We start from the raw sequence: 27,528 nt of genomic DNA on the forward strand, positions 1-27,528 counted from the left end.
TGCCCTTACAGGTCAGGATGTTGTATTTTTTCCTGTACTAAGATTTTTAGTAGACCAATACCATGCATAATTAGTCAGTTTTACTCCTAGAGAAATTAAAAATAGTAGCATGTATTTCTCCTATTAGCACAATTCTCCTATTACTTTTAAATTTAATTTCATTTTTTTTCTTCTAGAATCTTGCCACTGTATATAAGTTCATACTGTTGATACAGCAATGTTAGCACTAAACATATGAATTATTTCACTTATGTGTACTTGGGTCCAGCAGTATCTCTTCTGACCTGGTCTCCCCACCTCTCCTTACACACACACACACTCTCTCTCTCTCTCTCTCTCTCTCACACACACACACACACACACACACACACACAGAGGCACACACATATACACTCTCTCTCCCCGATGATCTCTCAGTCTCTCAATTCTAGAACGATTAGGAGATTAACATCTAAAAGGTGAGATTGTGTTGGTATAAGTAGAACTCTTGGGAACGCTTTTCCCATGAGTTCCCAAATTGATCCCACAGAGATGAAGTGAGTATTCCCAGGGTTGCTGAAGTTTCCTTTTGGGGTATTGGCCTGTCTTCAGCTATCTGACCTTAAGCAGGTTGAAAAGCATTTCCCTGGAGCTTAAGAAGTCCCTGAATTAATTCAAAATATAGTCTAGATTAGCATGATACTTTCTGAAGCTACTTCCTAGTGTTGAGAGCAAAATATAGAATAAAAAGTATTTAGGTCAAATTTTGAAATATAGAAACAGTTTATTTTTAATAAGTAAGCATTCATTAATCTAATAAAGCTTATAAAGATGTCTGATTCATAATTGAGCTATTACTACTGAGAAAATCTAAAAAATTGTTTTCAGTATATATTTGAGTTGCATCAGTCCTACTGTGGGCTTCCCTGGTGGCTCAGATGGTAAAGCGTCTGTCTGCAATGCAGGAGACCCAGGTTCGATCCCTGGGTTGGGAAGATCCCCTGGAGAAGGAAGTGGCAGCCCACTCCAGTATTCTTGCCTGGAAAACCCCATGGATGGCGGAACCTGGTAGGCTACTGTCCATGGGATCGCAAAGAGTTGGACATGACTAAGCAACTTCACTTCACTCCAGTCCTACCATACAACTGATAGCGTTGGAATACTGATCCAATAACCAAATTAAAGATGTTTTTAGGACTGCTTTAGATTCTTTGGTTTGCATACTATTAATTCAACTGCAGTTTTTAACTGATTCTATAACGATAATCTAAAACACCTTTTACGCAAAACCTTAAAGGTGACTTTTACGTAAAATTTAGGAAGAGTACTTTGTTAAATAGAAAAATTATTAAGATACTTGAATTAATTAGCATATAAAGCCATAAGAAAATAAAGATACACGGTTTGTGAGAATTCTTTGATGCATTGACACTGCCAGATGTATAATATAGTTATACTTGATGCTCAACTCTGAGATTTTAAAGATCATTGTATTAATATGTTTTGCATTGTCATGAAAGGGTAATATTTTTTCTAAACTCAGTTTTATATGAAATTATTAGCTCAGGAATGAAATTCAAATTCTCTTGAAGTTCATTGTAAATTAGGAGATGGAGAAGGAATATAACATATATTGAGAGCCTGTTGTTTTACAGATTCCATTTGATTTAATAACCACAGTAAACTTATGATGTCAGCAATGTTATTATAGTTTTCTACAGGAGGAAACAGAGGCTTATTAACTAATTTGTCTGAGTGATACAACTGGTAGATGGGTGAGGGGAGGGATTTAAATTTGAATCTGTATGACTCCAAAGATGAGGATCTTTTTTCTATTCCATACGTTCCACAGAGTCTGAAACTGTAGTTCGTGCTCATTGCTCAGTCCTAGCTACATTTTTGATATTCCTATTCTTAGTTAAACATGTAACATTTACATTTGTTCTTACTTTTAAACAGTTAACATCTTTAACTTTTTTACTACGGACGGTGGAAAGAGTTTGAGCAGTGTGGCTGAGATCTTGTACATACGTCAAGACACTGGGAACTGTTCCATGGTGTTGGGGTGTGTGTGTTTGTGTGTGTGTGTGTATGTGTGCGCATGCACGTGCGTGTGTGCGTGCATGTTTATACATCATAAGCACATAGACAAGTTCAAGTAGACCTTGTGGACAGGCTAAATACTTCAACAGGCCTTCCTGCCTTGGACAAAATCATTTGCTAGGCAGGAAAATGCAATTTTTTTTTTCAGCATTTATTAAGCTTCTAATATAATTTAAAATGAGGCAAATGATTTAGATTTCTCCTCTATGGAAAAGCCTTGGCACTGGCTTCAACAATATAAATTATGATATCTTTATTGTGGATATTGGGAATATGACTCTTTTTTTTGTTTTTGTGAAAAGCTTTTTCAAATGTGCCTTAAAGAAAAAATATTAATTTACTAGAAGAAACTACCAGATAACACAATTATTTTTAGCTGCTACTGCTGTAATTACTAACGAAGAAAGACTTGGAGAAAATGAGGGGGAGGTATCACTATCGTAGCATTTTTTTGTTTATTTGTTTGCTTCTTTTGATTTTTGGAGGGGATATGGCCTATTGAATAGTTTAAAATTATCAGTTCATTGAATCATGATTGAGTGGAACTTAAATTTTCGCTCCCTTACGGTGTTTTCATATAGGCCTGATCTTTTTTTGGAGCATACTCTGAATTTACACATATGGCCCACATACAGGTTTATTTGACCAACTTATTGTCATTAGAGGCAGTAAGATTTAGCTTTCTGCTTAGCATACTCTTTCGTGTCTTTTATTCTCCTGTCATGATAGTATTTCTAAATTAATATTCTGTTGCTCTTAAAGAAATGAGAGAAAAAGGGCTAAAGAGATGGATTTAACTAAAATACTGCTGTAAGAATGAACACAGGTTACTAGAGCTTCTGTTGGGTTCTGTTATTGATATCTTTTTATCAGTTTAATGTATTAATTCCTAACATATTGTAAGGAGCCTCTTAAGGATTATTACTTAGTGATATTTTAGTTTTCTCATAATGTCCTTATCCTAATACATCATCTACTGAGTAATTTTCTTTAACTCTATAAAGGTTTGTTTCCCATCTGTTTTGTGTTGGGTATTGTAATGAGTTCTGGAAATAATGAGATGAATGAGTTTGTTGTGGTTGTCCTCAAGCAACATCTAGTCTGTCCATAAAGACAGATCCATCAGAGTCAACTACATGTGTGTTATTAAGCAATGACAGTTTTCGATTCAGCGAGCATATAATGAGTGTCTGTCCTGTGACTGGCATAGTGATAGCCTTGAAGATACAAATGTGTCTAAGCCTGCTGCTGCTAAGTCGCTTCATTCGTGTCCAACTCTTAGCGACCCCGTGGACTGCAGCCCACCAGACATCTCTGTCCATGGGATTTTTCCAGGCAAGAATACTGGAATAGGGTGCCATTGCCTTCTCCGTGTCTAAGTCTAAACTGTACATTTAAAAAACTCAGAGACTTCTGGTAAGTGGAGGTGTAAGTAGATGGTTTGTTTTGACTATGGCTGTTAGAATTACTTTCATGATTTTGGGAAGTACAGAGAAAGGAGTGGTTACTTGTGTTGGGCTAGGATTAAGAACGGTATTGCCACTACCTGATTTAGGGATTGCTGCAGCGAAAATATGCTTGCCAGCAACTACAAAATAGTAATTTGATGGGACTAAAGAAACACCATGGTAGAGAGAAATCTTTTTCTTCTGTTCTTTCAGTAGCAACACAGACTGTCATGTTAAAGAATTGGAATTTTTCTTGAAAATGACATGCAGCTATAAAAAGACTTTAAACGGACTACATTGTTTTCTTAAAACAACAACAACAACAACAAAACACTTCAGGAGTGCAAACAGGGAAGGACTAAGGCCAGAGGCCAGACGATTTCTCATTAACAAGATATTTCACTGCTAAGGACCCATGGCCAGCTGGCTGTTTGTTCACAGTTGGCAGGCTATTTGTTCAACTGAATTTCTTCAAGTACCTTTAATTTCCTTGGCTCTGTGAATATAAGGAGACCATGACATAGTCCTTCCCCTAGGCATTTTTTGGCAGATGAGTGTACCCCTGCCCCGAGGTTGTTAGAGATGATCTTTAGCTATGTTGGACTTATTAAAGACCTTTCTTCAATTTTTCTTCCATACACTTTTTCAATTAAATTAAGCTTAATTGAGAGTTTCCTAGGTTCATATCTAATGGATGTCTAAAAATTGCATATCTTAATTCCTAACGATGAACAGATTATAAAAGACAGAATATAGAAAAAGTGAAATATATATCAAAGTGTTGTGTGCCTATGAATTTGGTTCCTCAGCAGAATCTCTTGTTTACCATAGATACATAATGATAAATAAAAAAGAAAATCATTTCAATGAATTTTTGATTTCCTAGCAGGTTTTGTTTTTATTTTCCTAATTCGTAAATACTAAGAGCTCTGTTATGGGAGAGATATTTTGATGGGAAGAATAGTTTGCAAAGACTTGGGAAATCACTTTTAGAGGTGGGACTAATGTGTCCATACCTGGCCTCTAGTTATATGTTCATAAACTCCTGATGGTTTTAGCTCTTGACCTGTAGTCCATGTTATTTTCAAAGTCTTAGAATCCTTAAGCATTTTCAAGTCCAGTGACTTTGGTCTTTGAAGTTTTCTCTTAAGACCTGATCTGCTTTCTCAACATCATTAATCAAAATTAGTGGAATGAAAATTAAAACAACAGTTAGATACCAATTCACATCTGTCACAATGTGTGTTATTAAAAAGACAAGAAATAGAAAATGTTGGTGAGGATGTGGAGAAAAGGAAACCTCGTGCACGGTTGGTGGGAAAGCGGTGTAGTCACTGTAAGAAATAGTATGGAGATTGCTCAAAAAGTTCAAAATGCAGCTATTAATACCGTGTGATCCAGTGATTCTGCTTATGGGTATTTATCTGAGGAACAAATGCACTAATTAGGAAAGACACATGTGCTGCTGTGTTCATTGCAGCATATTCACAGTAGCCAAGGGATGGAAGCAGCCTAAGACAAATGGAAAAGGACGTGGTATCTATGTGCAGTGGGATATATCTCAGCCGTTACAGAAGAATGAGATCTTGGCATTAGGAACAGCATGAATAGACCTAGAGGGTATTGAACTAAGTGAAATAAGTGAGGAAAAGAAAGACAAGTACTGTGTGATTTCACTTACATATGATATAAAAAAATAACAAATGAACAAACAAAATAGGAACAGTTATAGATACAGAGAGCAAACAGGTAGTTGCTAGAGGGGAGGAAGTAAATAGACAAGGGAGGTTAAAAGGTACAAACTTCTAACTGCAAAATAAACAAGTGATATATATAATATATCTAGTGTGGGAAATAGTCAGTAACTATGTAATATCTTTGTATTGTAACAGGTCATAACTAGACTTACTGTGGTGATCATTTTAAAACATATGGAAATATCAAATCACTGTCCTATACAAGAGCTAACATAGTGTTGCAGGGCAATTGTACTTCAAAACAAAGAAACTCATGGAAAAAAATATCAGGTTTGTGGTTACTAGAGGCAGGAGCGGGAGGGAGAGGTAATTGGATAGAGGCAGTCAAAAGGTACAAACTTCCAGTTAATGTAAGTAAGTGCTAAGGATGTAATGTACAACACAATTAATATAGTTAACATTGTTGTTAAAGGGTAAATCCTAAGGATTCTCATCACAAGGAAAATATATTTTTTTCTGTTTCTCTTCCTTTGTATCTGGGGCTTTTACGGTGGCTCAGTGGTAAAGAACCCGCCTGCCAATGCAGGAGATGCAGGTTTGATCCCTGGGTTGGGGAGATCCCCTGGAGAAGGAAATGGTAACTCTAGTGTTCTTGCCTGGGAAATCCCATGGACAGAGGAGCCTGACGAGCTACAGTCCACATGGTCACAAAATAGTTGGACATGACTTAGCAACTATATAGCAAGAAATTTTGTATCTATAAGAAAGACAGAGGAACCAGAGATCAAATTGCCAACATCTGCTGGGTCATCGAACAAGCAAAAGAGTTCCAGAATAACATCTACTTCTGCTTTGTTTACTACGCCAATGCCTTTGACTGTGTGGATCACAACAAATTGTGGAAAATTCTGAAAGAGATGGGGATACCAGACCACCTGACCTGCCTCCTGAGAAATCTGTATGCAGATCAAGAAGCTTAGGAGGTAATATGAATTAAGTAAGGAAACATAAAGCTGAATAAAGACTTTCACAAGAATTTAAAAAAAAAAAAAAAAAAAAGAAGCAACAGTTAGAACTGAATGTGGAACAACAGACTGGTTCCAAATCGGGAAAGGAATATGTGAAGGCTGTATATTGTCACCTTGCTTATTTAACTTATGTGAAGAGTACATCATGCGAAACACTGGGCTAGATGAAGCACAACCTGGAATCAAGATTGCTGGGAGAAATATCAATAACCTCAGATACACAGATGACACCACCCTTATGGCAGAAAGCAAAGAAGAACTAAAGAGCTTATTGACTCTTGATGAAAGTGCAAGAGGAGAGTGAAAAAGTTGGCTGAAAACTCAACATTCAGAAAACTAAGATCATGGCATCCAGTCCCATCACTTCATGGCAAATAGATGGGGAAACAGTGAAAACAGTGACATACTTTATTTTGGGGGGCTCCAAAATCACTGCAGATGGTGACTGCAGCCATGGAATTAAAAGCCACTTGCTCCTTGGAAGAAAATCTATGACCAACCTAAATAGCATATTGAAAAGCAGAGACTACTTTGCCAACAAAGGTCTGTCTAGTCAAGGCTGTGATTTTTCCAGTAGTCATGTATGGATGTGAGAGTTGGACTATAAAGAAAGCTTAGCACCAAAGAATTGATGCTTTTGAACTGTGATGTTAGAGAAGACCCTTGAGAGTCCCTTGGACAGCAAGGAGATCCAACCTGTCCATCCTAAAGGAAATCAGTCGTGAATATTCAGTGGAAGGACTGTTACTGAAGCTGAAACTCCAATACTTTGGCCTCCTGATTTGAAGAACTGACTCATTTGAAAAGACCCTGATGTTGGGAAGGATTGAAGGTGGGAAGAGAAGGGGATGGCAGAGGATGAGATGGTTGAATGGCATCACCAACGTGATGCCGATAAGTTTGAGTAGGCTCTGGGAGTTGGTGATGGACAAGGAAGTCTGGCTTGTTGCAGTCCCACGGGGTTGCAAAGAGTCTGACACGACTGAGTTACTGAACTGAACTGAACAGATAAGAAATGATGGCTGTTCACTGAACTTATTGTGGTAATCATGTCTTGATGTATTTAAGTGGTCATTATGCTATACACCCTAAATGTACATAGTGCTCTGTGTCAATTATATCTCAGTAAAACTGGAAGAAGTAAAAGAAGACTGGATCTGTTCTGATCATGGCAGGTTTGACTGATTAATAGTTCCAGCATGCATTTGGGAATGCTCACTGGTGTGATGTGATTTTTCTTCTCTCCTTTTAGACTATATTTAAGTGAGTTTTGGTGATAATAAAAACTTACTCAAAAGGTTAGCATAAGCCTACCTGCTAGTGAGGAACACAAGAAATATGGGTTCTGTAAGACACACGTTTGTGGTTGAATGCTTTACTTTTGGACAGATAATCCCGAATCCTTATTAATATTCTTGTTTCCAGTGTGAATTTGTTGTGTGATTTCACTTTCCTCACCCCCCAAAACAAGATATTATCTATACTGTGTAAAATGTAGGACGGTAGAGAAGATGATGGCAGATTATGTAGGAGATAGTGTGTGGAAAGAATTACTGTTGCTGTATAATCCTAAATACCTGAGAACAGCAGTAATGGTGGGTAATGCTTGTATCGTCGTAAGTCTGGTTCATATTTCCTTATTTTTCAAATTGACGTTTCCAGCCAATTTTAAATTGGTTTCCATGTAAGCCACTGGTTGGACCAATTGCTTTGACTTTGGAAAGAAATTCCATTAGAGATCAGAATATTTAAGTGAGGTTAATACCTGCTCACGATTTAGTTGTAAAATTAGAAGTACTTAATTGCATAGGGTTTGACACAACCTATTCATAACTGAGAGTCACAGTAGAAAAAATATCAGGAGATATGAGGAGAAAAAAAAACTCTAAAAAGTCATACAGGAAGATATGTTTGTATGTATATGTCTGATGTTTTGCCAAAAACACATACAACTCTGATGTGTTGAGTAATTAATTCACTGAGGTAGTTTTAGAGCTTCTAGTTATTAAATTTTCTGTTTAGTTCCTAACATTACCCCCAATTTTAAAAGACTGTAAAGGGAAGGGACTATTATTACTGAGATTTATTAAGAGTAGGAAAATAAGAACTTTAGTTTTAGATTTAAGATAGTGTGATTCTGTGTTTCTTTGTAATTTAAAAAAGTGTTCGGTAAGTTTTCAGCTGTTAGACACTTTAGAATATATTCATGGTAAGTGTGATTAAATTAATGTGACAAATTTCAATTCTACAGGTGCTAGTATATGATTTAGGTGAACCCATTAAAATAAAGACTATTTAAATTTATAATTACATTTAAAATACCTAGTTAGAAATGTAAGTGGATTCCACCATTGCTGAGGGAACAGATTTCCTTTTACAAGTTCTAGCCAACCGGGTTATTTGTAATTTTGTTTCACTCTTCAATATAAAATTTTAGAATTCAGATAAAAGTCACCTGCAGTAGATGGCAAATTAGTTTTATGTCATGGAACTCTGCCATTACTGAGGAAACATTGTTAAAAACATAAGTCAAATAGAACTTAAAAATAATAACATTTTTCTTCTGCTTTTGTTATATTGTGAAGTTGGATACTTTTAGAAAAAGCTGAAATGTAGGCAACACTACTGAAAGGGAGGAGAAGAAGGCTTCTGATAACTTTATTTGAATTCCTCTTTGTAACTTAAATCAGTGAAGAAAATGGCTTCCTCGGAGTCAATTTTTCTGATATATAATTGGTTAGTGTAGAGATTAAATTATGAGTGTCACATTTAATTTAAAACCAAAGAGAGAAATAGCATTATCACCGAGCATGTGCTCTTTTGTGAATGTCAAGTGCAACTTGTTGAAGGTCTTTTGAAAAACATGAAGACTTTGTGCATTAGTTATGCATGCCTGGAGCACCTACCGTTTTGGCATACAGATGCCAAGTACCCTATTGATCTGCACTGTTTTTAATGCAGGTTGGCTCTTGGAATGATGCTGTCTCTATTTTCCATTCGAGCCGAATGAGCCTGTGCTTTGGAATGGATCCAAAGCTCCAGAAAGTTTGCTTAGAGACAGCATTCTTGCCTAGGAAGTCGGTGTTCACTTTCCGTAAGTTTGGGGTTTACCTAGTAACAGCAGAGTTTCTAGAGAGGACTTTTCTCTCGATGCTGCATTTTTCTCTTCAAATCTTGGTTTTCCTTAGGAAGCAGGTGTCTTCTTGTTAGTACAGTGCTACACAACTGAGAATGTTAACAGTTGTTAGTCTGCTTGTTTCTGTTCTCTTCTTAGCTTTTCCATAAGTTTTTGCCAGTGTTAGTAGGGTTCATTCACGGAAAGTTCTTACTTAGGTCCTAGCACAAGTCAGTCATCAGTAGGGCTGGTGGGGAGTGTATTTTCATTAGAGAGATGAGGGGAATGAGACGCAGAAATATCATCTCCTTAGTCTAGGGACATCATTGGGCCTCCTACACAGTGGCGTTTTAGGAATACACACAGGTCATTCTTGTTTCTTTAACTGCTTGTCATGCCTCGATCGCTCCAAAGTTAAAAGTCCAACCAGCAGAGTCACTGGACAGTCAGTGTTTCTTGGCATCTTAGGCAAAATCTGTGAGAATGAATAAAAAAGATAAAATTAGAAGAATCATCAGTAGATCTTTTGTCAGTATTCTTCTGATTAATCTTTGGTTATTCAGCTATTTCTATCATTGTCGTCATCATCATCATCACTTTTCACTTCTCTGGTTGAACAGAATTTAAAGTGATGTGTGAGAGTGGATGGAGTTTCTGGCAAAGGATCATTGGCAATAGCATATTCATAATGTTGCCAGTTCGTGGAAGGAAGCATCCCTGTCTTTTTAATTCAAGTCCATTTACCTTTGGTGGTTAAGCTGGATAACCTGGCCCAAGGCACCAGCTAAAGGGCTAAAATATAACTGGTTTAGTTCCACTTTACTTTTAGCACTGGCTCAACTGTTCTCTCAGGAGACGAGCATTATATCATTTTTATCTGCAGAGAGGAGTTGATTTTTGCCGATTGCACCACAGAGAATATTTGAGCAAAATGTTTAGTAGCTTAATATAGCTCACCAGTCCATCTGTTTTGTAAGTAATTTTAATTAAAAGGAAGAGGGACAGAATTAAAGCATACCATTGTTAGACATTACTTTCATCTTTTAGTTTGCTTGTTTAGCCTGGTGAACATGTTTTAGTAATTTTACTCATTCCCAAGTTTCTACTCTGCTCACTGCATTGGATATTGGGTAGAGTTTAATATTTGCCATGTGATATGTTGCAGCAGTTAAATAGTAACAGTTTTATTAGTAATTCTCAAAGACCATCATATTTAATGCTAATTTTATTTAAAGTAAAACTGTATTATGAGCCCAGAGGCAAGGGGATATGCCTGTTTAGGAAAGAGAAGTAAGAAAAAGTTTTTCTCTTCAAATAATAGTATATATGGGACAAAGCAAGGTAATTTGTATTCATTTTCACTTTCAAAAATCATACTTTGCATTAATAAATGTTTCTTAAACAACTTAAATTTTCATTGATTGATTGACTCCCCTTTCAGTTTTCTCTGGGTTGTCTGAAAAATTCAAAGAAGATTATTATGGCCCCCTTGTGGTGAAATAATGTAAAATTTTTCAATATTGAAAAATAGCTATCTTTTTCTAAAAAAAAAAAAAAATTCTTGAAAAACTTTTGATGGATAATAAAGACACAAATTCATTGAACATATATTTAACTAACATATGGCCAGATATTTAATTTTTATATATTAATAGTACAAATATATATGTTTATATATGTGTTAATTGTTAATGCTTATGTGAATGTAATATCTGGATAATTACATTCCTTATACCACCTTCTGTGATATTTTAGTGTAGGTATATTAATAAGGTAGTTTAAAAAGATGTCTCACATGATGAATCTGCTAGCTATATGTTATTTAATACTTAAAAAATAGTAGGATGTGAAACAGCATATGTATATGCTTCTGGTAATTAAATCTTAACATTTTAATTAAAAGAATTATCTAATTTCTCATATAATCCTATTTTATCATTGATTAGAGGAAGCATTTTGAACCATTTCTAAGAAAATAAACATTAAGAAAAGTAAATTTTTGAAGTTTTTTCTCCTGTGTTCAGTGTATGCTTTATGTTTTACAAAAGGATTCAAAAGGTTAACATCAGGAGGCATCTTAATATATTCATTATTTATCTTAACATATCATCTTAATATATACATTATTTTAATATATCTTAATGCATATTTCAATTAATAATTAATTGTAAATGGAACAAGCAGTTGTTCTTATCACAGTGTAATGAGGCTTTAAATTATTTATACTGAAAACATTTACTGATATGAAGAGTTTGTGTCCTACCTTTTGGAAATGACTATACATAGAAAAAATTATCTAGATTTGGGCCAACTGCTCTCTAAAATAGATGTGAAAGGTTATGTAAGATTGTTACATGTATAAATCTTTCTACTTAAAATATGAAAACAGATGGTAGTGAACTAAGCAGGAATAAATCATGTTATGCAAATATAACTACTATCTCTGAGTTGTTTTAGTGAAACATAATCTTTCTGGTTTTGGTGTGATTGTAAGAGTGGAAGGGAAAAATAGAACCTGCAAATGTGTAGTATGCGCCAATGATAGACTTTCAGAGGCTGTCCCGATCAGTGCCAATTTGATATTACTATTTTCATCAAGTCTGCTTTACTTGATCTCAGGGGATAAATTTCTATCTTCAGTGAAGAAATGAAAGAGCTAGCAGAAATTAAATGGATACTTCAATAAAGGTCACAAAGAATTTATCAGAGCTTTGCTAGATTAAAAAATGTCTGTGAAGGCAAAACTAATCTCTGGTGTTAGAGCACAAGGGACGTTTCTGAGATGCTGGTGATTTGGTTTTGATGTGAATGCATCATGAGTACTTCCTTCTTGTTCAAATCATTATACTTGATACACTTTCCTGTATGGATACTATTTTTCAACAGTAAACTAACTTAAAAAGGGAAAAAAAAACTATTTGTGAGCACCTGAAGAAAATTCTGGAAATGTTTGTGTTCTAAAATATTGATATGTTAGGGATAAAATGTTTTCTGGAACATACTTTTATGATGAATTTAGTTTAAGATGCTTTAGAATTAGTTCTTTCATCTAAGATAAATTTTATGAAGGGTTTATCTTCTATAAGTAGCTGAAAGTCAGGAAAGAAAAAGTTTTCGTCTAAATGTCGTCTAAATTAATTGCTTCCATGTTGTAAGAAATTACCTACCTGATTTAAAATACTTCAGGATTTCTGCTTGAAAGCAATCCTGAAGCATATATATTAGTTTTAGTCTTTTCCGTGTGTATTTGTGATGTTATAATAGAAACCAAGTGCATTACCCTGAATTTTGTACAAGTGAGAACAGTTACAATATGCTTTGCAGCTTTTGATAACACATGAGAAGGTCTATAACATAAGGTCTGCTACATGCTATGTTTTCAATAAAAGTTGGTATGTTCTTTTTTTTTTCCCTATGGATATCTTATCTCAATCTATAGTTAGAAGTGTGTGGATTATCTGATTTGCTGGCAACACAAAGAGGGGACATGTTACTTTAAAACATATATCACTTTATGAAAGCATTAGCCAGATGAAAAATCCTTATGTTGTAGATGATATGTATCATTGTGATGTGAACTGGGGCTAAATGAGTGTGGTATCCTAATTTGAGGTGCTACTTTATTTAAAATTTTAACATTAGGACAATTTAAATTTGTAATACTGGCAAAAGTATTTTAGAAATGAAAAATGTATTTTCTTTGGCCTCATATTCTTGTTGCTGGGTATTTGTCCTCAAAAAATAGTTTATAAAGTAGGAAAAGGGCTAGAAAGCCACAAACACAGAATAGTAGAAAGTTGTTCAAATTTTAAATATCACTCAATAATAGAATATTTATAATTTTAACTTTTTTATGAGTAGCGTATTTTATATTTTACAAAAAAATACGATGTTTGTTTCAATACAGACAGTGTGTCATGGGGTAAAGGAAAAGTTTAAAAGTGTAGGCACATGCACATCATGATTTATTAGAATTGTACAACTGAATAAAAACTGTAAGCATTAGGAAAAGTACAAACATCTCTTGGGCTAAAGTGGTGGAATTAGGGGTGATAATGCTCCTTTATCATTGTTATTTTCATTCTTTTCACTTGGGCACAATCAGGTGGAGAGCGAGAGTATATAATAAACTTCAGAGCACTTGCTTTTTAATTAGACCAATAACATTTTTCTTGTCACACAGGTATCTATTTATCTTACAGTGTAGTTTTGGGTTTTGGTGGTAGTATATTGAAATCTTACAAAATTGAAGTGTTTTGCTACAGGGTTTTTTCTCTGGTTCTCCCCAAAACATGTTATTGGCAATCTGACCTAACCATCTCTTGAGGTGAAGTAAAGTGAAGTCACTCAGTCCTGTCCAACTCTTTGCAACCCCATGGACTGTAGCCTGCCAGGCTCCTCTGTCTATGGGATTTTCCAGGCAAGAATACTGGAGTGGGTTGCCATTTCCTTCTCCAGGGGATCTTCCCAACCCAGGGATCGAATCCTGGTCTCCTGCATTGCAGGCAGACTCCTTACCGTCTGAGCTATCATCTCTTAGCAAGTGTAAAAGATTAATGCCAGTTATTTAATAGACACAGTTAATGTGGCAACAAATGTGAATCGAAGCTTCCAGATTTGGTGGCTCACTTGCATTTCTGACTTCTCCTTCTTGTGCCCGGTTCTAGCTACATTGACATTAAGCAGAATCTCCCTCCATCCAGCCTTGGGGTTGGAGAGCTCTTACACATATCATAGGTGAGCAGTCTATGTAACCAGAGTGGTAAAATGCAAACAATTACTTTTCTTCCTCTTTTGGTTCAAGTCCTTTCCAGTCTTCCGCTGTGGCAGGGTCTCTGCACTTTGCATTGCGGCCTGAAGTACAACAACAAAAGGCAAGCTGGGGAGGCAGATTTAAGTAATTTTATCAAGTGTCCTACCTCTTCATTAAAAGAGCATTTCAAGGGGAACATTTGCTGATGTTTCTTTTTGAGGATTCATTTATTTTATAAACATTGAACCAGAGCCTTCTATGTGTTAGAGGTATAAATGTTAGAATATAAAGATGAATTTGACCTGGTCCCTACCTCAAGTAGCTTATATAAGGAAGAAGTTTGTCCTGCTTAATTTTGAGATTCTCTAAAATGGAAGCAGCTTCTTTTCTTTTTATACTATATAAAAAGAAAGCCAAGGATGCTTTTATTATACTGGTATTCTTGGATAGATTTATTTCCAGTAGATGTAAATTATTTTATTTCACAAAAGCTAGTCTGTATATTTCTAGAAGTAAAACTGGCATACTATCTGCAGGGTTTTTCTTTCTCTTTTTTTTTCAGAAGTAAAAGTTTAAAGCAGTCTTTTCATATAACAATAGCATGATAGAGAATACAAGGTTGGGGTTTTATCAATTCAGACACTAAATTTCTTCCTTTAGTTTTAATTGCGAACCAGTACATGGTTTCCATGGTTTATTTTTTAAATTAGAGGCCAACTTTTATATCTATCAAAGTGAGGCATATGTATACACTATAATCTTGCAGCTCTTAGATACATTTCTTGATAGAAATATGTAGGTTGCCACAAGACATACACTGCAGTATTTACTGTTGTTCAGTCACTAAGTCATGTCTGACTGTTTGCAACCCCGTGGACTGCAGCACACCAGGCTTCCCTGTCTTTCACTTACACGAATATAAGAATGTAACAGTGCAAGAATGTTCACAGCAGTGCTAGTTTTAAAAAATTTTATTGAAGTATAGTTGATTTACAATGTGGTTTTTAATTTCTGCTATAGAGCAAAGTGACTTAGTTATACATGTATACATAGATTCTTCTTTTTGTTGCTAATTTTTATTTTTACTTTATTTTACTTTATAATACTGTATTGGTTTTGCCATACATTGACATGAATCCGCCACGGGTGTACATGAGTTCCCAATCCTGAACCCCCTCCCACCTCCCACCCCATATCATCTCTCTGGATCATCCCCATGCACCAGCCCCAAGCATCCTGTATCCTGCATCGAACAAAGACTGGCGATTCGTTTCTTACATGATAGTATAAATGTTTCAGTGCCATTCTCCCAAATCAAAAAATATGGACCGCTTCAGGAATTTGCGTGTCATCCTTGCGCAGGGGCCATGCTAATCTTCTCTGTATTGTTCCAATTTTAGTATATGTGCTGCCAAAGCGAGCACTACGTAGATTCTTTTTCATATTCTTTTCCATTATGGTTTATCACAGGGTAGTGAATATAGTTCCCTGTGCTCTACAGTAGGACTGTTGTTTATCCATCCTATATCTGATAGTTTGCATGTGCTAATCCCAAACTTCCAATCCTTCCCTTCCTCACACTTCTCCTCCTTGGCAACCAAAAGTCTGTTTTCTAGATCTCTGAGTCTGTTTCTTTTTTTTCCTTTCATAGATATGTTCGTTTGTGTTGTATGTTAGATTCCACATATAAGTGATACTATTTAGTATTTGTCTTCCCCTGTCTGATTTACTTTGCTGCTAAGTCACTTCAGTCGTGTCCGACTCTGTGCGACCCCATAGACGGCAGCCCACCAGGCTCCCCCATCCCTGGGATTCTCCAGGCAAGAACACTGGAGTAGGCTGCCATTTCCTTCTCCAATGCATGACAGTGAAGTCGCTCAGTACTTTACTGTTAAAGTAATCTCTACGTCCATCCATGTTGCTGTAGATGGTGTTATTCTTTTCAATGGAGTAATATTCCATCGTATATATGTACCACGTCTTCCTTATCCATTTATCTGTCAACGGACATTTAGGTGTTTCCATGTCTTGGCTATTGTAAATAGTGATCAGCACTATTTTTAGTAGCACCAAACTGGAAGCTACTCAAATGTCCATTGACAGTAAAAATAGAAGCATAAACTGTGGTACATGTATGACATGGGCATATGATATGGCAGTGAAAATATGCTATAATAAGGACAAAACTGAAACATAGCCTTGAGTGAAGAAAGCTGGACACCACAAGTGGATACTTTTCCCTAATTCCATCCATATCAATAAAATATCAAGCAAGCCAAGCTGCATTGGCATTAGCAGTTAGCATGGAAGCTACTCTGGGGGAAACTCTAGTGCCTGGAAGGGAGTGCAAAGGAGCGTATTTGGGGGCTGCTCAGAACGTGGAGTTTTTTTCACCTCAGAGCTCATTACACCAGTGTGTTTGTTATTGTTGTTCAGTTGGTAAGTAGTTTCTGACTCTGGAACCCCATGAACTGTAGCATGCCAGGCTTTCCTGTCTTTCACCTACTGCTGGAGTTTGCTCACACCCTTGTCTATTGATTCAGTGATGCTATCTAACTATCTCATCCTCTGTCGCACCCTTCTCCTCCTCCCTCAGTCCTTTCCAGTATCAGGGTCTTTTCTGATGAATTGGCTCTTTGCATCAGGTGGCCAAAGTATTGGAGCTTCAGTGTCAGTCCTTCCAGTGAATATTTAGGGTTTATTTCTTTTAGAATTGACTGTTTTGATCTCCTTGCAGTCTAAGGAACTCTCAAGAGTCTTCTCCAATACCACAATTCAAAGACATCAATTCTTCAGTGTTCAGCTGTCTTTATGGTCCAACTCTCACATCCATACTTGACTACTAGAAAAACCATAGCTTTGGTTTATAAAAATTCATTGAGTTTTATGCTTGGGAGATATGACTTTCTGCATGTATGTTGTCCTTCCACACAGAGTTTAAATGAATGGATGGAAAAATGTAACAGGAAATCGAGCTGTGTTCCTAGCTTTTATGCTACTCATCCACCGAACTCTGGAAGTAAATGAAGACCTTGCCTGTTAGAAAAGACAGAGGCTGTCTATTCTGAGCTTTATATGGCAGCCACCATCACTTGTACTTGGCCTAGACACGGGCAAGGAGGGGAGTGGCGCAGCATTACAAAAAAAAGTGGAAGGGCTTAGAGTGTTCTGTGATAGGAAGATGTTGGCAAGGGGAAGCTACGGAGAACTGTCTAGATGTGGGGCATCTTATGTGATTGGTTGGGCACACCGATGGCTTTCTTTGGTTGATCCTGAGTTGCAATACAGGGCAAGAGTATAGAGATGCTGGCAGAACTTTGACCAAGTTCTGACAGTGTTGAGCAAGTTGCTGCAGAATTGTAGTGTGGTTTCCCAAGTTGGTTGCTTCAGAAGTTGTGAGTCAGAGTTCTGTTGTCATACAGGGTCTGAGAGGGTCTCATCAAAGAAGGAGCCATGTGCAAGTGGAATCTTTACACACAGGGTTAAAGAAAGTGATGTGCCCTTCCAGAGCCTCACAGTTGGTGCACTTTGGATCTAAGCCTTAGTCACTTGTATTTGTGGGGCTAGACGTTTTCCTCAAAGTAGTTAGACTGTGAGAAAACAACCACCGAGTAATCTAAGTCCATACACACTGAACTAATTTAAGAAATTTCTAATGGAAAGACTATTTATGTAAACTGGCAAACATATCTTCTTAAGCAATTGGTCATTCCCTTTTTTGATGATGAATTTGTTCAGAGAGTTGTTAGATGCTACAAAACGAAAAAAAAAAAAAAGCAGCAGCAGCATCCAGGATTCCCAGTGATGATATATTTAGAATGGTGGTTTTTAATCTCTCTGATAGCAGAATCAAGAGGGAGCTTTGAAAACTGTCATGTTCCTGGTCATACCAGCAGAGAAATACCAGTGCAACTGATAGTGTGTGGGACCCAGGTATTACTATTTTTTTTTAAAAGATCCCTTTTTGTTTTTAGTGTGGCTAGTATTGACCACTAAACCACCTGTTTAGAGCAAAGGTTGCAAAATTAATAATTTGTTGCTGTTGTTCAGTTGCTAAGTCATGTCTGACTCTTTGCAACCCCATGGACTGTAGCACACTGTGCTTCCCTGTCCTTCACTGTCTCCCGGAGTTTGCTCAAACTCATGTCCATTGAGTCGGTGATCAGTAGATTGCCATTCAACCATCTTATCCTCTGTTGTCCCCTTCTCCTCCTGCCCTCAATCCTTCCCAGTATCAGGGTCTTTTCCAGTGAGTTAGCTCTTTGCATCAGATGACCAAAGTATTAGAGCTTCATCATCAGTCCTTCCAATGATTATTCAGGGTTGATTTCCTTTAGTATTGACTGGTTTGATCTCCTTGCTGTCCCGGGAACACTCAAGAGTCTTCTCCAACACTGTAGTTTGAAAGCATCAGTTCTTCGGTGCACAGCCTTTTTTATGGTCCACCTCTCACATTTGTACCTGACTTTTGGAAAAAACTTGGCTCTCACTGTATGGACTTTTGTTGAAAGTGATGTCTCTGCTTTTTAATATGCTGTCTAGGACTTCCCTAGTGGCTCAGACGGTAAAAGCGTCTGCTTACAATGTGGGAAACCTGGGTTCGATCCCTGGCTTGGGAAGATACTCGGAGAAGGAAATGGCAGCCCACTCCAGTACTCTTGCCTGGAAAATCCCATGGACAGAGGAGCCTGGTAGGCTACAGTCCATGGGGTCACAAAGAGTCGGACACGACTGAGCAACTTCACTCACTTCACTAGGTTTGTCATAGATTTTCTTCCAAGGAGGAAATGTCTTTTGATTTCATGGCTACAGTCACAGTCCATAGTGATTTTAGAGCCCAAGGAAATGAAATCTGTCACTGTTTCCATTTTTTTTCCTCATTTGCTTGCCATGAAGTGACAGGACTGGATGATCTTAGTATTTTGAATGTTAAGTTTTAAGCCACCTTTTTCATGCTCCTCTTTCATCATCGTTCAGAGACTCTTTGGTTCCTCTTCGCTTTCTGCCATTAAGGTGGTATCATCTGCATATCTGAGGTTATTGATATATCTTCTAGCAGTATTTATTTCAGCTTGTGATTCATCCAGCCCAGGATTTCACATGATGTACTGGGGGCTTCCCTGGTGGCTCAGATGATAAAAGAATCTGCCTTTAGGGCGAGAGACCCAGGTCTTATCCCTGGGGTTGGGAAGATCCCCTGGAGAAGGAAGAGGGTACCCACTCTAATAGTCTTGCCTGGAGAATTCCATGGACAGAGGAGCCTGGCAGGCTATGAAGTCCATGAGGTCAGAGAGTCAGACATGACTGAGCAACTAACACACTCTACATATAAGTTAAATGAGCAGGGTGATATTGTACAGTCTTGTCGTACTCCTTTCCCAAGTTGGAACCAGTCTGTTCCATCTCCAGTTTTAAATGTTGCTTCTTAACTTGCATACACAGATATTTCAGGAGGCAAGTAAAGCGATCTGGTATTCCCATCTTTAAGAATTTTCCACTGTTTGTTGCGATCCACAGCTCTTAAGTCTAAGGCTTCAGAGTAGTCAGTGAAGCAGAAGTAGATGTGTTTTTCTGCAAATCCCTTGCCTTCTCTATGATCCAACGGATGTTGGCAATTTGATCTCTGGCTCCTCTGCCTTTTCTAAATCCAGCTTGAATATCTGGAGGTTCTCAGTTCACGTAGTGTTGGAGCCTCGTTTAGAGAATGTTGACATTACTTTGCTAGTGTGAGATGAGTGCAATTGTGCAGTAGTTTAAATATTCTTTTGCATTGCCTTTCTTTAGGATTGGAATGAAAACTGACCTTTTCCAGTCCTGTGGCCACTGCTGAGTTTTCCAAATTTGCTGGCATATTGAGTGCAGCATTTTCATAGCATCATCTTTTAGGATTTGAAATAGTTCAGCTGGAATTCCATCACCTCCACTAGCTTTGTTCATAGTAAATGCTTTCTAAGGCCCACTTGACTTTGCATTCCAGAATGTCTGGTTCTGGGTGTGTCATAGTAATTCCTGGTTTTCTATCCAGTGTTTTACATACACTCTTTTATTAAATTATCACCAGCATCCGTTAAGATAGTTGTTGTTACTTTGTTTTTCAAGATGTGGGAACTGACATTCATAGTAACTAAATAATTTGCCTGTAGCAATTAAATAATTAATGTGAAGTCACAAAACTATAGGTACATGAGCCCTTATTTATAGAGAGCTATTTACTGAACTCCCATAACCCAGTATTAAACACAGTGCAATTGACATTTCACTGTGCTTAATCTTGGGTGCTGGGAAGTTTAATATAATAGCTTATTCATTTGTATATATTCATCTATATAGTTTCTCTGTAGAAATTTTAAAAGTATTCTAAACTCTAGCCCTCAAAATTTCAGATAAAGAATTATGAAACAGGAATAAGAACAGAATCAGATGTAATCAGATCCAGAGGAGTCCCTCATAATCCTAGGCCATATACTGCTATCATGTGATGTTTTTATTAAGTTGTATTAATCTAATACATTTTCTTCATCATTTTAGGAACATGTTTATCCAGAGAACCCAAACCAGTCCCTTTACTGATAGGCCTATAATTTCTGGTTCAGAAGAGATCTTAATAGCTTTCTAAACCAATAACCAGTCAGATACTTGATGCAATTTAATCTTCTCAGGACTCAAAACCTATCCTAGAGCCTTTGCCAGAATCAATAGCAAACTCTCAACTTTGTAGTTTATACAATTTATTTTCTCATACTTTTGGAGATCAGTTGCACTTGAATATCCCAGCGTTTAAAGACCTTTTCCTGTTCTTTGTGAGCCATGTAAGACGATGATGTATTTTTGGCTGGGTCATTTTTAACTTTTTCCAACCTTTCAGACCAAAGGTCCTGAGCTCTTTCAGTATGAATAAGTTTGCTGCCACAAAGGTGGGGGAGGGACACTATTTTATCATTTTTTCAACTCTTTATATCCTATAGACTGTATGTAGCTCTAGAGCAACATCTTTCAATTTTATTAACCTGTATTCAAGTTTTTTTTTTTTTAAGGTAGTTTTAATTTAGCATGAAATTTCGGGAGCAAATCGTTCCAAGGTAGTCTAAAATTTTTCATTGTCCTTGTGCAGATAAGAATTGTAATATTTTATGTGTTTTATAGAATGCAAAGTGAAAACCTCCTAAAATAGTTTTTATACTACAAGTTAAACTGAGCACTGCATCTGGTTCAAGTGATGCTTCATTTAGAAGGACTAAATGAAGGACTACAAGATCCAGTATGTAATGAAGTATATAAACATACAATTTGGGAGTTAAATGAGAAGTGCTGAATAACAGTTAAGACAGTTTCTCTGTCTAATATTAGAGGAGTAAGCCCCTGAATCTCATATTTCTTTTTCCTTTAGGGTATTCTTTTCTTTTTTTTGGATCTATTGCTACTGCTTAGTCATTTCAGTTGTGTCCGATGAATCTGTTCTGATTTCTAATATGATGGATGATTGAAGGTATCCTTTCCTTATCTGTACCCAGAAAGCCTGCTCCATTGTCCCTGTAGCTCAGCTGTTTTTTAATCGATCCCTCTGTAGAGATGATATGCTAGCAGAATGACAGAATGTCCCAGAGTCTGCACACTTGTCTGGGAACTTAAATCAGTTCTTCCCTTTCTCCAAAAGAATGTGTAATAGGAAAAGCCTTTGACCCAGAAAGGAGGTCTAGGTAATAATCCTTTACCTCATTTAAAATGCACTTCAGTAGCCTTCCTTTCAATCTCTTGTGAGGCCAAATGAGAAAATAAGTGTGAAATGCCCAGCAGAGTGTGTGTCAGCTCTCAATAAATGGTGGTTGGTGAGTTGTGGAGGCCATTGTTGGCATGTTGGTGACGGCATTTTGAGCTGTTCATATTTCTTAAATCAATGAGAATCAGTGAGTCTTTGGTGTAAGAAAGTCAGTTGGCCCTAAATGGACTCTTATTCACCTGTACTTTTCAAAAGATGTCTAAGAAGGACTGACCACCTAGTAAACCAACTAAACAACTACCTAGGTCATGACTTTTTAAATATAATTATATATCTTGTATTAAAACAACACCAAAGTAGAATTATGATGGATCTTTTAACATGTGTTTTGCATTTGGGAATTGGTTTCATTTTAAATGATGAATAAACTGTTATCTTTATAGCACTTAATTTCTCTACAAACCTTAGACCTATTTCAAGTCTGTATGTACATGGAGAGCCATGATAAATATGCATGGGTGCTCAGTTAAATGGGTCATTGTCAGCCATTTCAGAAATACACTTACGTTGATAGAAAATAGGATCAGAAGGACTATCTCTGTCTATTCAACACATTGATAAATTAGCAATTTAAAAACTGTGCTCTGGTAGAGGATGAGTTGATATTCCTTTATGTAGGTTGGCTTAAACCCGAACGGAAATCTTGGTTGCAAGTCTTATAAAGCTTCTCTTCCGTATATTTGTATATGCATGTGTATGCATATAAAATACACCAATATCAAAGAGCACCTGTTTTTCATGATTATATTGAGTAGGCTATTTTTTCTTAAACTCCGTTAAGTCGTGGATTCCCTTGAAAAATTGGTGTAAGATGTGGAAGTTTTTACAGAAAAATTGATATATAAATGCCTACACAAAATACTGTGGGCAGTTTCTACAGATTGATGAATTTAAATCTGGTTGGCGTTTCATGAATCTCAAAATCAGCACCATTCTTCATTGAACTTTGAGTCAGGCAGAAAATCTAAGTGATTACATAAATTTTATAGTGAGCCTATTGAAGTACAGAGTAGGTAAGCCAGTCAGCTATCTTTTGTAAAGAACAAAAAGCCTAGTTCTTAATTCTTATATTAGCATTCTATTCTCCTATTTCCTAGCTGTATCCATAGTGATTTAATTCCATAATTGGCAGAGCCTGTAGAATAGGTTCTATGTTGTATAACATAACTACTTCTGGTCATAATTCTTACTGCTCCCTGCATTAATTTCTGTCAACTTATTTTTCTACATTTGAACAATTCTCTCAGCAAAGTAGCAGGGTCACTTAGACAAAAATTAATGTATAAATTAGAATACAACAAAAGTCAAGAGAAAATGATTTTTTTATAGTTCTATGTATTAACTTGTCATCATGAATTTGAAAGTGAATATATTTTTACATTGGGCAGTCTTATCAAGCATAAACTTTGTGTCTCATTAGTGATCTAAGTTTGTTTTCCAACAGTGAGGCATTCCAACTTAGTTTTGAATTTCACATCTAAACAGGAGCAGAATTTCATCTGTCGTTGCACATTGTAGCTTTGCTGAGAGGAAGACCCAGATGCCATGTGGAGAGAAATGCGGCCTGGGGATGAGTAAACAGCCACTGCATGATTGATGAACAGGAGCAGTTCATACAGTTTCTGTTGAGACAGAGAGCTACGTCTCCTCAGACCTCTGTGAACTATCAAGTGTGGGCTGACTGAGAAATAGGTCCTGTCTTATTTCCTACCCTTCCCAGCATGACAGGAAAAAATGCTCCTTGAATTGCAACAAATCATTTGACACATAAAACAGTAGATCAAAATGATTTTATGAACCCTACAAGAAAATGAATGTTATAGGACTTAAAATATTTCTGTTGTGAAGTTCTTCTTGGGAATTAGTGTGTTGAATCAGATAGACTATGGACCCAGAATCTCTGAGTTAAAAATCAGATTCCTTCCTTCGCTGTGTAACCTTTAGCTAATTATTTAGCTTGTTGAACCTCAGTTTTTTCATCTGGGACAATGATTATTCCTACAGTATCAGTTTTGTGTGAGGAACAAATTAGTTAATGCCTGATGTATGGTAAATAAGCTTTCAATGAATACTAGCTATTCTTATTTTTAAATTAAAGGTCATGCAACCTAAAGGGGTGGGATGGGATGAGGAGGGACGGGAGGAAAGTTCAAGAGAGTGGGGACATGAATATACTTACGACAGATTCACATTTTTGTATGACAGAAAGCAACACAACATAATAAAGCAATTATCCTCCAAGTTAAAAAATACAAAAAAACCCTGTAATAATAGCTAAAAAAAAAATTAAGTTCATGAGAAATGTTTTTCCATAATTTTACAATTCTGCATGTATCTGAAATTTTTAAGAATTATTATTAATTGTATATTCATTCATTTAGTAGATACTTTTGAGGGGCCTCCAAGTAGCAGAAACTGTTCTTGATCTTCAGCAGGTAGGACTGGATGAAACAGAGTGACAGAGTGGAGTTGAGGGAGGTTGCTAGGAAGCGGTGATAATAAGGGAACATTTGAGTAGACCACTGAAGTAAAGTGAGGGAAGTGAAAGGAAGAGAATTCCAGGCAGTGGATCTTTAGATGTAATAAGTCTCCAAGGCCAGAGTGTGCCTAGTCTCTTTACAGAACCAGAAGGCGGCCAGCAAAGTCATGTTAGGAATATCTCCATGGGAGATGAGGTTGATAGTGGGAGTGCAATGCACATTGCTTCTGATCTTTTATAATAGGTACAAGAAAGGGAAGCCATTGGATGATTTTGAGCAAGAGAGTAACATCAGATTTATATTTTAAGAAGGATCACTGCATGTGTTGGGAATGGGGGACAGACGTGGAATCAGAAAAATCAAATAGGAGCAGTTGCAGTTGTTTAAGTAGAAATGATGGTGTTTTGGACAAGCCTGATGGCAGTGAAGGTTTTTTTATTTTTTTTTAAGGCTCAGTAATGTGTTAAATACCTACTGTGCATGGGATGCTTTCCATGTATATTGTCTAATCCATACAATAACCCTGTTAGTACCATTCAGAGATATGATTTGCCCACAAGGTCCTTCAACTGAAGTACAAGTATAGCACGATGCTCACTATGTTCCCCTATTTCTACATTTAGATATAAAGGAGAAAAGACAAATGACAAGTACTGCACATTGATCACGTTGCCTGGCTAAGTAACCTTTTTGTGTGTACCGTAGATATTTTCAGTAGTGGATACTTTGAGGAAAGGTTGTAAGGCTGACAGATTGAAAAGAATGGAAAACGTTGTACAGTGGGTTTTGGAGTTTTTAATGTTTAGAGATCCAGCGCATTGAAAGTAAAATCCTATTTTCGGAATAAGCTGAGTGACAATGTAGCATTTTAGATAAAGCACTAGAAGCAGAATACAAAAAAGAAGCTAGGAAGAATAAGAAATCCTGAAAAAAACTTTCAAATTTTAATGGGATATTTATTTAATGAGTAAATAATCATTACGCTTGTTTAGTATCTAGTCTGTGGTAATTAGAAACTTGACATTTAATACAAAGAGTAAGACATGATATCTGCCCTCAAGAGCTTAGCTGTACACTAAATGATAATAGCTTAAAAGAAACCTACCTTCTAGAAAGCAGAAGGGCTTCCCTGGTGTCTCAGATACTGAAGAATCTGCTGGCAAGGTAAGAGACCTGGGTTCTATCCCTGGGTCAGAAGATCCCCTGGAGACGGGAATGGCAGCCTGCTCCAGTATTCTTGCCTGGAGACTTCCATAGACAAAGGAGCCTGGCAGGCTACAGTCCGTGAGATCACAAAGAGTCCAACACAACCGAGCAACTAACAGTTTCACTTTCCAGAAATCAGTAAGCAGGTGTTTGTCTTCAGGATGGCAGGGAAGTTGTCACAGTGGAGAAAGTAGTTTTGATAAATAATCTCTTCTGTTAGATTGGACCCAGTGGAAAAGTTCACTTGGCTCATGCAATAAAAATGTTCATTTTTCAGTATAGAAAGTCATACAACTTTAGCCATAGGTCCCTATCACTATAGTTAATATATCTGTAGCCTAGAACAGCTTTTTCTCGCCACCCAGATCTCAACTGACCATGAAAGATTAGCTTCTGATAATGACTCTTATAAGTTATTGTTGTTTTTCAATTTGAACTTCATCTTTGGACTGCATTTTTCTATTCTGGGGCCAGCAGCAACTCTCTTTTTTCCATCCACCGCTCCTTTACTGGGGCTTCCCTGATAGCTCAGCTGGTCAAGAATCTGCCTGCAATGCAGGAGACCCCGGTTCAATTTCTGGGTCAGGAAGATCCACTGGAGAAGGGATAGGCTACCTACTCCAGTATTTTTGAGCTTCTGTGGTGGCTTAGCTGGTAAAGAATCCACCTACAATGCACGAGATCTGGGTTCAGTGCCTGGCTGGGGAGCCATGGTGAAGGCAACAGCTACCCCCTCCAGTGTTCTGCCTGGAGAATTCCATGGACTGTACAGTGCACGGGGTCGCAAAGAGTCGGACACGACTGAGCGACTTTCAGTTTCCTCCTTTATTAATTATTTTGCTCATATTAGGATGATATTCTACTAGCACCTAGAGAAATGGTTCCTGATTTTGAAGAGGGGCAGTGATTCCTCATATAGTGGTAAAAACAATTGGTATTCTAGAGAGATTGAAAGAAAACCCTTATTTTTATTATAGCCAGCAGGCCTTTCATTACTCAAAATTGTTCAGCTCTTTTGACTATAAGGATTTTTCTCTGTATCAAAATCATGGTATTGACTTTAAAAGCACCGTTATAGAAATTATTCTGTAACTTGTCTGGCAGTCATTTTGATGTGCTATTAGCATTTGTAAATAGTTTAATATAATTCTAACAGTGAGCTGATTTAACAACAAATAGTTGTTTCACCCTGAGGTTGGAAATCTAAGACCATGTCCTAGCTCTGGTAGGAATTCCAAGAATCTATTGTAGACAAAGTGTTAGGAGTAAGTCTTATGTGTAATATGCAAACTGCGAGTGTAATGTTTATTTGGCATGTGTGTAATGTGAAAGTATTTCAGAAGTTGTCTGTATTTAAACATTCAGAATCATTGCTTCTTAAAGTGTGGTTGAGGCTCATCTGGGACTGTGCAGAACCCTTTGAGAGGGAGTGCAAGTTACACATTATTCATGAGTAAAAAAAATATACTTCCCATGTAAAATATACCAATAATCCATTTCAGTGTAGTACAGAAGGAAATGTTCATTGATAGGCTTTCAGATTTTTCATTGCACTAACCTTTAAGAAATTTTAGAAATTTCTATTTGTTGAGTTATGATGTGGTATCACAAAAATTTATCCACAGTTCTCTATAAACACACTAAAATATTCCCTTATTTTCACACTATGTATCTTTGCTACTCTTCTCATTGTTTTCTAAAAAAATCTGTTTATTTTCATGAAACTATGTTATTTAATCATATAATATGATGACAATTATTTTTACTGAAATAATCAGTAGGTTATAATTTAAAGACTCTTAGTTTAATTGCTAATAGAGTAAGTCCTAACAGATATAACTCACATACCCAGAACCTTTTGGAGTCCTCAGTAATTTTAAAGAGTATTAACACATCATGAGATTGAATGTTTATTGTGACTTCCAGCCTTCCAGACTTAACT

The 27,528-nt window shown here is 36.8% G+C and overlaps 1 protein-coding gene and 2 non-coding genes across 24 annotated transcripts in view; 2 read left to right on the forward strand and 1 right to left on the reverse strand.

The window, feature by feature from the left end:
• The window catches only part of CACNA2D1 (calcium voltage-gated channel auxiliary subunit alpha2delta 1), a 540,433-nt gene that overhangs the window by 217,195 nt on the left and 295,710 nt on the right, over positions 1 to 27,528 (forward strand). The window lies entirely within an intron of this gene.
• Positions 903 to 974, forward strand: TRNAC-GCA (transfer RNA cysteine (anticodon GCA)). Its single transcript has one exon. It is a non-coding gene; the product is annotated as a tRNA-Cys (tRNA).
• On the reverse strand, positions 15,441 to 15,547 carry LOC114114670 (U6 spliceosomal RNA). Its single transcript, XR_003589287.1, has one exon. It is a non-coding gene; the product is annotated as a U6 spliceosomal RNA (small nuclear RNA).

This window comes from Ovis aries, chromosome 4 (assembly GCF_016772045.2).
Source record: "Ovis aries strain OAR_USU_Benz2616 breed Rambouillet chromosome 4, ARS-UI_Ramb_v3.0, whole genome shotgun sequence".
In the NCBI taxonomy this organism is placed as follows: domain Eukaryota; kingdom Metazoa; phylum Chordata; class Mammalia; order Artiodactyla; family Bovidae; genus Ovis; species Ovis aries.